The sequence below is a fragment of the Bos grunniens genome, chromosome 27, assembly GCF_055505025.1.
Source record: "Bos grunniens cultivar Pamir isolate PY7600 chromosome 27, Bosgru_T2T1.0, whole genome shotgun sequence".
Classification (NCBI taxonomy): Eukaryota; Metazoa; Chordata; class Mammalia; order Artiodactyla; family Bovidae; genus Bos; species Bos grunniens.
In genome coordinates, this window is record NC_141191.1 from 16,363,796 (window position 1) to 16,372,161 (window position 8,366).

Consider the following 8,366-nt stretch of genomic DNA (forward strand, 5'->3'; position numbering starts at 1 on the left):
TCTTTATTATAGGAAATCTGAAAATTACAAGAAAGCAGAAAAGCAAACAAGAATTATGCATCATCATATCTCCCAAGATGATCACAAGTATTGTACAGTATGTATTTCTTGTTAACATTTTTACATATTTTTAAACACAATTGGGGCCACCTAGTCCAAACTATTTTGCAACCTGCTTTTCCCCCGTAATTTTCATGAACATTTCTCATGACTTTCAATATTCTTCTGCCATGTTCCTCTAAATGGTTGCACAATAGGTCTTTCCTTGAATCATTTTCCTTCTGTTTCTCACTGTTGAACTTTTCTTTAGATGTTTTCCTGATGCTGGAATTTTTGGGCTGCAGCGAACATCCTTAAAGAAATCTGAATGTTCCCTGAAATTAGAATTCCTGAGTCAAAATCTGCATGCATGTTTAAGACTTTTAAAATATATTGTCACATTACCTTTCCCAATTTGTTGTGTCCAATTACCCTCCTGCCAGAAGTTATGATAAGATTTATGTTCTAAAGTATTTAAAGGTCGGTTTTACTTTGGTATGTTTATAACTGTATCCATTCCTTTGCCAGTTGTATTCAAGGGTTAGATTCTGGTGTCTAATCTGTGGAATTATTCAGTCTGTTGATCGAGCCTTTAGCAGGAAAGATATTAATATCACACATCTCCTAATGAAGCTTTAACAAAATAGTATTAGGATAACAGATTTTTTGACTTTTTCACCTTTATAAGTACACCGTGGGAAAATGAATCAGTCATGTCTTGTCATAAATATGTTGAGAGAAAGGAACTTTTTTGCTTGTGTATCTTTTTCACGTGGATGGCCAACAACCGTATTCCAATTCAGAGTTGTTCCCACTTTGTTGTCTCAAGTTGGAAGCACAGTATAAGTATGATTAAGTCTCCAGCTTGGCAGCAAAAACACTTGCAGCGTAACCCAGATAGGCTCACCCTGTGGGTACAGGTCAAGTGAAAGCGTCTCTAATTCCCTTGAGGATGTTTTTCATTTGAGTCCAGAGTGAAAGCTGCTTGGAAACGCCTTGACAGTATTCTTCTCTATCGGGAACATTAGATTCCCAAGATGCAACGTGTTTTCAGATTTATTATTTTCCTATCATGAAGAAACTCAAGGATACTTCAACCTGGAGAAGCTTTTTATTTGACGTCTTTCTTTCAAGGTAACAGCTCTGCAGCGGTTTGTTTCATATGCACCCGCTTATTAGTGGTAGCTTTTGGTGAAAACATGCTTATCAAAAAGGGATGATATATAGTGAAGAGCAGCTGCTCCAAATCACAGACTATTCATAAATAGCTTCCCACCCCCACCCTGAGTGAGGCCCTCTATTCTCCAGTTATAACAGTCAGCAGAAAATGAAAACCCTGTAGGGTGATAAATAGTTGAAAAAATATTTCTCCCTAGTGTTTCGAATGTTGTCTTATAATGCACTGCACTTTCACTGAACCAGAAATTGTCTGTAATAAAAGAATATTGAGGGGGAAATGTTTAGATTCTCATTGAATGCTAGAACTTAGAAGACATGCTCTGCTTTCACTGACAGAGGTTAATAGCCGAGTATATGTCATCAGCATCAATAAAATGAGAGATTTTGGTCCCTAGCCCCTAATAAAAAATTACAATTTTTAACATGTAAAAGCTGGAGATCTTTTTTTCCCCTAATTTAAAATAACAGTTCAATTACCAATAAGCAAATGATCTCTTATTAAAAATTCTATAAATATTTCATATTTTTAGAGCCATCAAAAATAAAAGGCCACTTCTTTCAGCTGTCTTTTGACTTAAAACCATCTTTTCCATTTATCTAAGGAACAAATACTATTGTTTCTGGAAAGTGTGCTGCTTTCTTTCCTGGTTATTAATCATCTGTTTTATACGTTGTAGGGACCATACTCCTACACATACTCTTTACTTGGAGCTTCCTCCCTTATAAAAGGAATTTGGGCAACCCAGAAATCATTTCAGAATCGTCCCGAGATCTGTTGAGGTGGAAGTGAACTCTAAATGGTCAGCTGTGATAACAAATTCACTGTCAGTTCTGGACTGTGATTTCTCTACTTGACCAACTTGGTTCCGCCAGGGGTGAATTGAATATCAGTCTTGCCTATAGGTTACTCTTTTTCAAGCTATTAGTACAGTAATCATCAGTATCTACTGAAGAGAACTGTGGTTTGTAAACAGCTTGACTGTGTCTAAAGTGCAACTCTGCTCTTACCCTAGAGGACTAAAGTCTCAAAAGTCCTTGAACTTTTTATTTTTTTCTTTCGAGTGTGTGCACTAAAGCAAGAATGTGAGCTGGTTTTCCTCAGTCTGAGTCTTCCCTGAAACAGATGGGGCTTGTACTTATCTGGATGGTTTGGGGGGAGGGGGTGGGGGGAGTCCTGAGGACTCCCACCTTGACATTGCAATGAAAACTTTCCCTCAAATCTCTAAATTCTCTCATCTGGCACAATAAATTAGAAAAGCCTGCTGTTCCCTTTGGTAGGCTTATGGAGTGCCCCCATGTTAGATTAATATCCAGAAATCATCTCTTCTCTGGTGGAGCATAAGGCAGGTGATGAATCCCAGATGTTTCTGCATGACCGTCATTCCCAGACATAATAGATGACATCAGGGAAAGAGCTGTGACTTCTTTTTCTTTCTTCCTCTCTTTTTTCCCTCCTTCACCTCCTCCTCCCCCTACTTCTTCCCTCCCTCCCTTCTCACCCCTTCTTACACACGCACACGCTCATACACAAACACACACATCTTTTTCTTTCTTTTCTAAAGGATTCAGGGGGTTTGAAAGTTGACTAAGTAACCTCACGTAATGGCTCAGTCGGTAAAGAATCCACCTGCGTGCAAGAGACACAGGATCGATCCCTGTGTTGGGAAGATCCCCTGGAGGAGGAACTGGCAACCCACTCCAGTGTTCTTTCCTGGGAAATCCCATGGACAGAGGAGGCTGGTGGCCTGCAGTCCATGGGGTCTCAAAGAGTCAGACATAATTTAGCAACCAAACCAGCACCAGCAGCTACATTTGATGGAATAACTTGCCCCACATTTCAGTAACCACAGCTGGCGCTGAGGGCAAAAGGACTTGGGGTTGTCGGGAGATACCTCAGAGGTGGCAACCTCGGACGTGGGACTTGGACATGGCAATGTAGAGGGGGCTGTGAACAGCATCGCAGGACAGTGGTTCACTGGGTTGTCCCTCCTGCAGTTCTCCTTGCTCAGAGCTGTGGTTGAGTCCGTCCTCTTTGCTTTAGCCCTTGTTGCCTTAGAATTATAGGGAGAACTGTAAGCTCCCTAGGAAATTCCAGGAAGTCTCCAGCTGCCTTAAGGAAAGTGAACTTGGTAATAATTGAACCTCCCCCATTTCTCTAGTATTATGCCGGCCCTTCTGTTAGATTAGAGACAATGACTTTCAAGGATGCATTCAGCACCCTGATTTCTTAGATGAGGGGTCTAGGATTCAGGGGAGCATGTGGTCCAAACATGTGAACCCAGCCTGCACATCCAAATCCATGTGACCCTAAAGCACGTGTGCAGGGGCCTGTGGGGTGACCCCAGCCGCACATCCAGACCCGTATGACCCTAAAGCATGTGTGCAGGGACCTGTGGGGTGACCCCAGCCGCACATCCAGATCCGTATGACCCTAAAGCATGTGTGCAGGGACCTGTGGGGTGACCCCAGCCGCACATCCAGACCCGTGTGACCCTAAAGCATGTGTGCAGGGGCCTGTGGGGTGACCCCAGCCGCACATCCAGATCCGTATGACCCTAAAGCATGTGTGCAGGGACCTGTGGGGTGACCCCAGCCGCACATCCAGACCCGTGTGACCCTAAAGCACGTGTGCAGGGGCCTGTGGGGTGACCCAAGCTGCACATCCAGACCCGTGTGACTCTAATGCACGTGTGCGGGGGCCCGTGGGCACTCAGTGCTCCCAGCTCCTCTGATTGCAGGCTCTCAGTACAACAGCATGACTTCACCAAACCCACCTAGTTGGCAGAAGCGCTCTTTCTGCCTTTAGGGGGCCCACAGTCGGGGCTCAGTGCTCACTGCCGGTGCCCCTGCAGCTCCGGATTCCTCCTCCTGACGTGGGGGAAGATCCTGAACAGAACAGAGACAAACTCGAGGGCTTTCCTGTGGCCGTGTGCTGTGCTGTGCTTTGTCTCTCAGTCATGTCTGAGTCTTTGTGACCCGATGAACTGCAGCCCACCATACTCCTCTGTCCTTGGGATTCTCCAGGCCAGAATACTGGAGTGGGTAGCCTTTTCCTTCTCCAGGGGATCTTCCCAAGCCAGGGATCAAAACCAGGTCTCCCGCATTGCAGACGGATTCTTTACCATCTGAGCCACCAGGGAAGCCCAAGAATACTGGAGTGGGTAGCCTGTCCCTTCTCCAGGGGATCTTCCCAACCCAGGAATCGAACCAGGGTCTCCTGCATTGCAGGCAGATTCTTTACCAGCTGAGCTACCAAGGAAGCTGTCTTGTGGCCATGGAAGTTGATCAAAAGCTTTTCTAACTGCAGTGCTGTCTCTTATTGCTCTCAAGCTTCATCCACCCGGGATGAATGGAGTTTATCTTTCTCAAATTAAGGAGTTTCCTGAACTAGAGGACACAGAGGAAATCCAGTGCCATGCTGGAGCAACCCCTGTGAAGCTTTCACCAGAGCAGACTTGCTTCATGAGCTTAAAAATCTGTAAACACTTTTCCTAGCCAATGGTTTCCCATCTAACTGAGGAGTGTGCATGGAGACTCACATGCTTCTGTGTTTGGATGTAACCTCCCAGGGAATAGGTCTCCGAGGGAGGAGAGTGAGAAGCCTTCTTCAGCTCTCCACTCTGTGCTCCATGATGTAGTCCATCAGAGTCTGTTGAAAGTGTTAGTCACTCAGTTCTGTCCAACTTTTTGTGACCCATGGACTGTAGCCCACCAGGCTCCTCTGTCCCTGGATTCTCCAGGCAAGAATACTGGATTAGGTAGCCATTCCTTTCTCCAGGGGATCTTCCTGACCTAGGAACTGAACCCAGGTCTCCTGCTTTGGAGGCAGATTGTTTACCATCTGAACCACCAGGGAAGAGTCTGTTGGGCAGGAGGGAAACCGAGACTTTGAGTCCCTTTCTTGCTGATGAAAGCAAGCAGCATTTAAGAGCTTGGAAATATTCAGCCATCCACGCCCATCATCCACTCTGCCTTACCTCCTGTGCCCACATCAGATGTAGGCAGAGCTTAGCCCTGGAAGTTAGATGGCTTACGTAACTCACCACTGTCCACTATTTTGATCACACTACCAGGGTAGCTTAAGTAGCTGGCATCCTCTCCTTTTCAAGAAGGGGAGATTTGGACTCAGAGGTCAGGTCTATTGTCCACAGTGACAAACAGCAGAGTCAGGAGTCAAACCCCAGCCAGCCTCACCCCAAAGCCTAGATCTCAGGGATGTCAGGCTGCCTTCTGTACTTTTAGATAAACGGAAAGTATCATTTCCCCTTCTATTTATAAGACTGAGTTACTTATACAATTTGTGCTTCCAGTGTTTTTGGAGTGTAGCATGCCAAACCAGGCTCGCAAAGGGTCACAGCAGAATGTGTCCACAGTCTAACCACAGTGCTGTTTACAGAAGACAGACTTCAGAGCAAGAGAAATTCCACAGAGCGTCATGTTACTGTGAAGCCAAGCCATCAGGAAGTTTCTTTTTAAAAGAGTATTTAACTTTTTTTTCTGTTTATAAAAATAATGCACAATGAGTAAAATGGAAAAAATAAAAGCCACCTATAATGTTAACATTATGGTATACACAGTTTTAATACTACTATTTGTACACATATATGTATACCTGCATATACAGGGCTTCCCAGGTGGTGCTGTTGGTAAAAGATCCCATCTGCCAGTGCAGGAGACATATGAGACAAGGGTTCGATCCCTGTGTTGGGAAGATCCCCTGGAGGAGGGCACGGCAATCCACTCCAGTATTCTTGCCTGGAGAATCCCATGGACAGAGGAGCCTGGTGAGCTACAGTCCATGGGGTTGCAAAGAGTTGGACACAACTGAAGTGACTGAGCACCCATGCGCGTGTATATACATATACATCTTTTAATAAACATATATGTATTAATATGGCTTGCATATTTAATATATTTATAACAGTATATATTGTATATATAAAAATCTTTTAATAAAGTTAGACTAATGCTATATAGCATTAGTCTAATTTTATATAATTATATATAAAATATACATATGATTTAATATATATACGGCTGGGGTTTCTTTTAAGCATGACGCATTCTCTCACCATCTGGCCAGCCATTAGCCACTCCGTGGATCAATCCAGGGTCTTCCTCCAGGGCATCTCACCTTACAAACAAAGTGCTACCCTGGGAGGATTTCCTGTCCTTGGCTGCCCCCAATGGGGCTACAATGACTGTCAGCCCACTTTGGGCTGGTGCAGGCATCTGGTAGAAGGCCATCTAAATCTGGCTTGACTTGCCATCTCTTTTCATCAGTTGGTCATTGAGATTCGCCACAAGGCCACGGGCATCAGCTGAGGTCACCAGTGTGGCTGGTCCGAGCATGCTGGGGTACAACTGACTGGCTTCTGGGCCTAATCTGTGCCTTCAGGAACAGTTAGGCATCAACCTGTGTATATCATCTCTCTGTAATGGTTGAGCACTTCTTGAAATGTTCAAGTTTATGGTCAAGCGAACCAGATAGCACATGTTCACGAATGGCAAGTATCAGGTGTCTGTCTGGTCATTTGGGGGACTGCAGTGAGTTGCCACTCTGCCCCTCTGCCCTGCCCCCTACCCAGGTTCTAATGGCAAGCTAGGAGCTGTTACTCCCAAAAGGAGACGAGGTATTTGTTGGAAACTAGCTTAAATCATAAATCTTAAGGTCCTGCATTTTTAATGCTCCACGGAAGCTTGAGATAGGCTCCAAATGTGTCCTGTCCGTCATCTGGTGAGTGGATACGGTGTGTTCATACAAGGAAAGTTATTCAGCCACAAAAAGAATGAAGTACCAATATATGCTGCAAACTGGGTGGATACTGAAAGCATTATGCCAAGTGGAAGAAGCCAGATGCAAAAACCCACGTGTATGATTCCGTTTATATGAAGTATTCAGAATAGGCAAGGCTGTAGAGACAGAAAGCAGAAAAGCAATGACTGCAGCTGGGCGAAGGTGGGAATGAGGTGGTGTTGGGTGCATGACTGCTTGGTGGGCGTGGAGTTTTCTTCTGGAGTGATCTAAAAGTCCTAGAACTAGACAGACGTGATGGTTGCGAAACACTGTCAACATACCAAACACCACTGTGTAATGGTTAAAAAGGTGAATTATATTATATGCATTTTACCACAATTTTTAAAAAGTCACAGAATTACATGAGATTTCTTTTTGTAAACACCCTTTTGTCTATCTGGGAGTTTTAAGTTGTTATTACTTTTTTCTCATTGCTTTTCTTTATTATGTCCTCAGACTTTTCAAATGGTTTGTAACAGTAGGTATTTCTCTTGTGCCCAGTGTTTTCCAGGAAATCCGCCATTCACAGCCCTGATTCTCCTGATCTGAAAGTGAAAGTCGCCCAGTCGTGACCAACTCTTTGCGACCCCATGGACTATACAGTCTATGGAACTCTCCAGGCCAGAATACTGGAGTGGGGAGCCCTTCTCTTCTCCAGGGGATCTTCCCAACCCAGGGATTGAACCCAGGTCTCCTGCATTGCAGGCGGATCCTTTAACAGCTTGGTTAATTTCTCTGCAGGCTTGCTCCATGGAAATTCCCTTGACTTACCTTCACCTGTACTTTGCCTGCACCTCTGTTCCCCCTCACCTTTTATGTTTCTGTTCTTTGCTTAATTGAAGCATATCTTCAAGTAATTGCAGATTGTCCCATCTGGAAATGTCTATAATCCACCCTTAAAACTGATCAATTAATTGCCGTAGTTAAATATACTTTGCCCTCTGCTTTTTTCTAGGCTTCAGTGTTGCTTCTGTTTTCTCACATTTTGTATGTTACTTGTTTTTTTATAAGACGTTATGAGATTCTTCTTATTATCTATAGTATTCTGAAATTTCATTAAGATATGCTTGGATAGAAGCCTTTTTTCATGCATTCATTTGCTTGTGTATTCAAGTGGTCTCTGAAAATATAAAGACTTTTATTTTTCAACTCAGAAATTTTTCTGTGTTATATCTTCACTAATTTTCACTCCTCTATTTTCTCTAGTCTCTCTTCCCCAAACCGTTATTTGGAAGGACGTCATATATATTTCCAGAGAGGCAATGGCACCCCACTCCAGTACTCTTGCCTGGAAAATCCCATGGACGGAGGAGCCTGGTAGGCTGCAGTCCATGGGGTCGCTGGGAGTCGG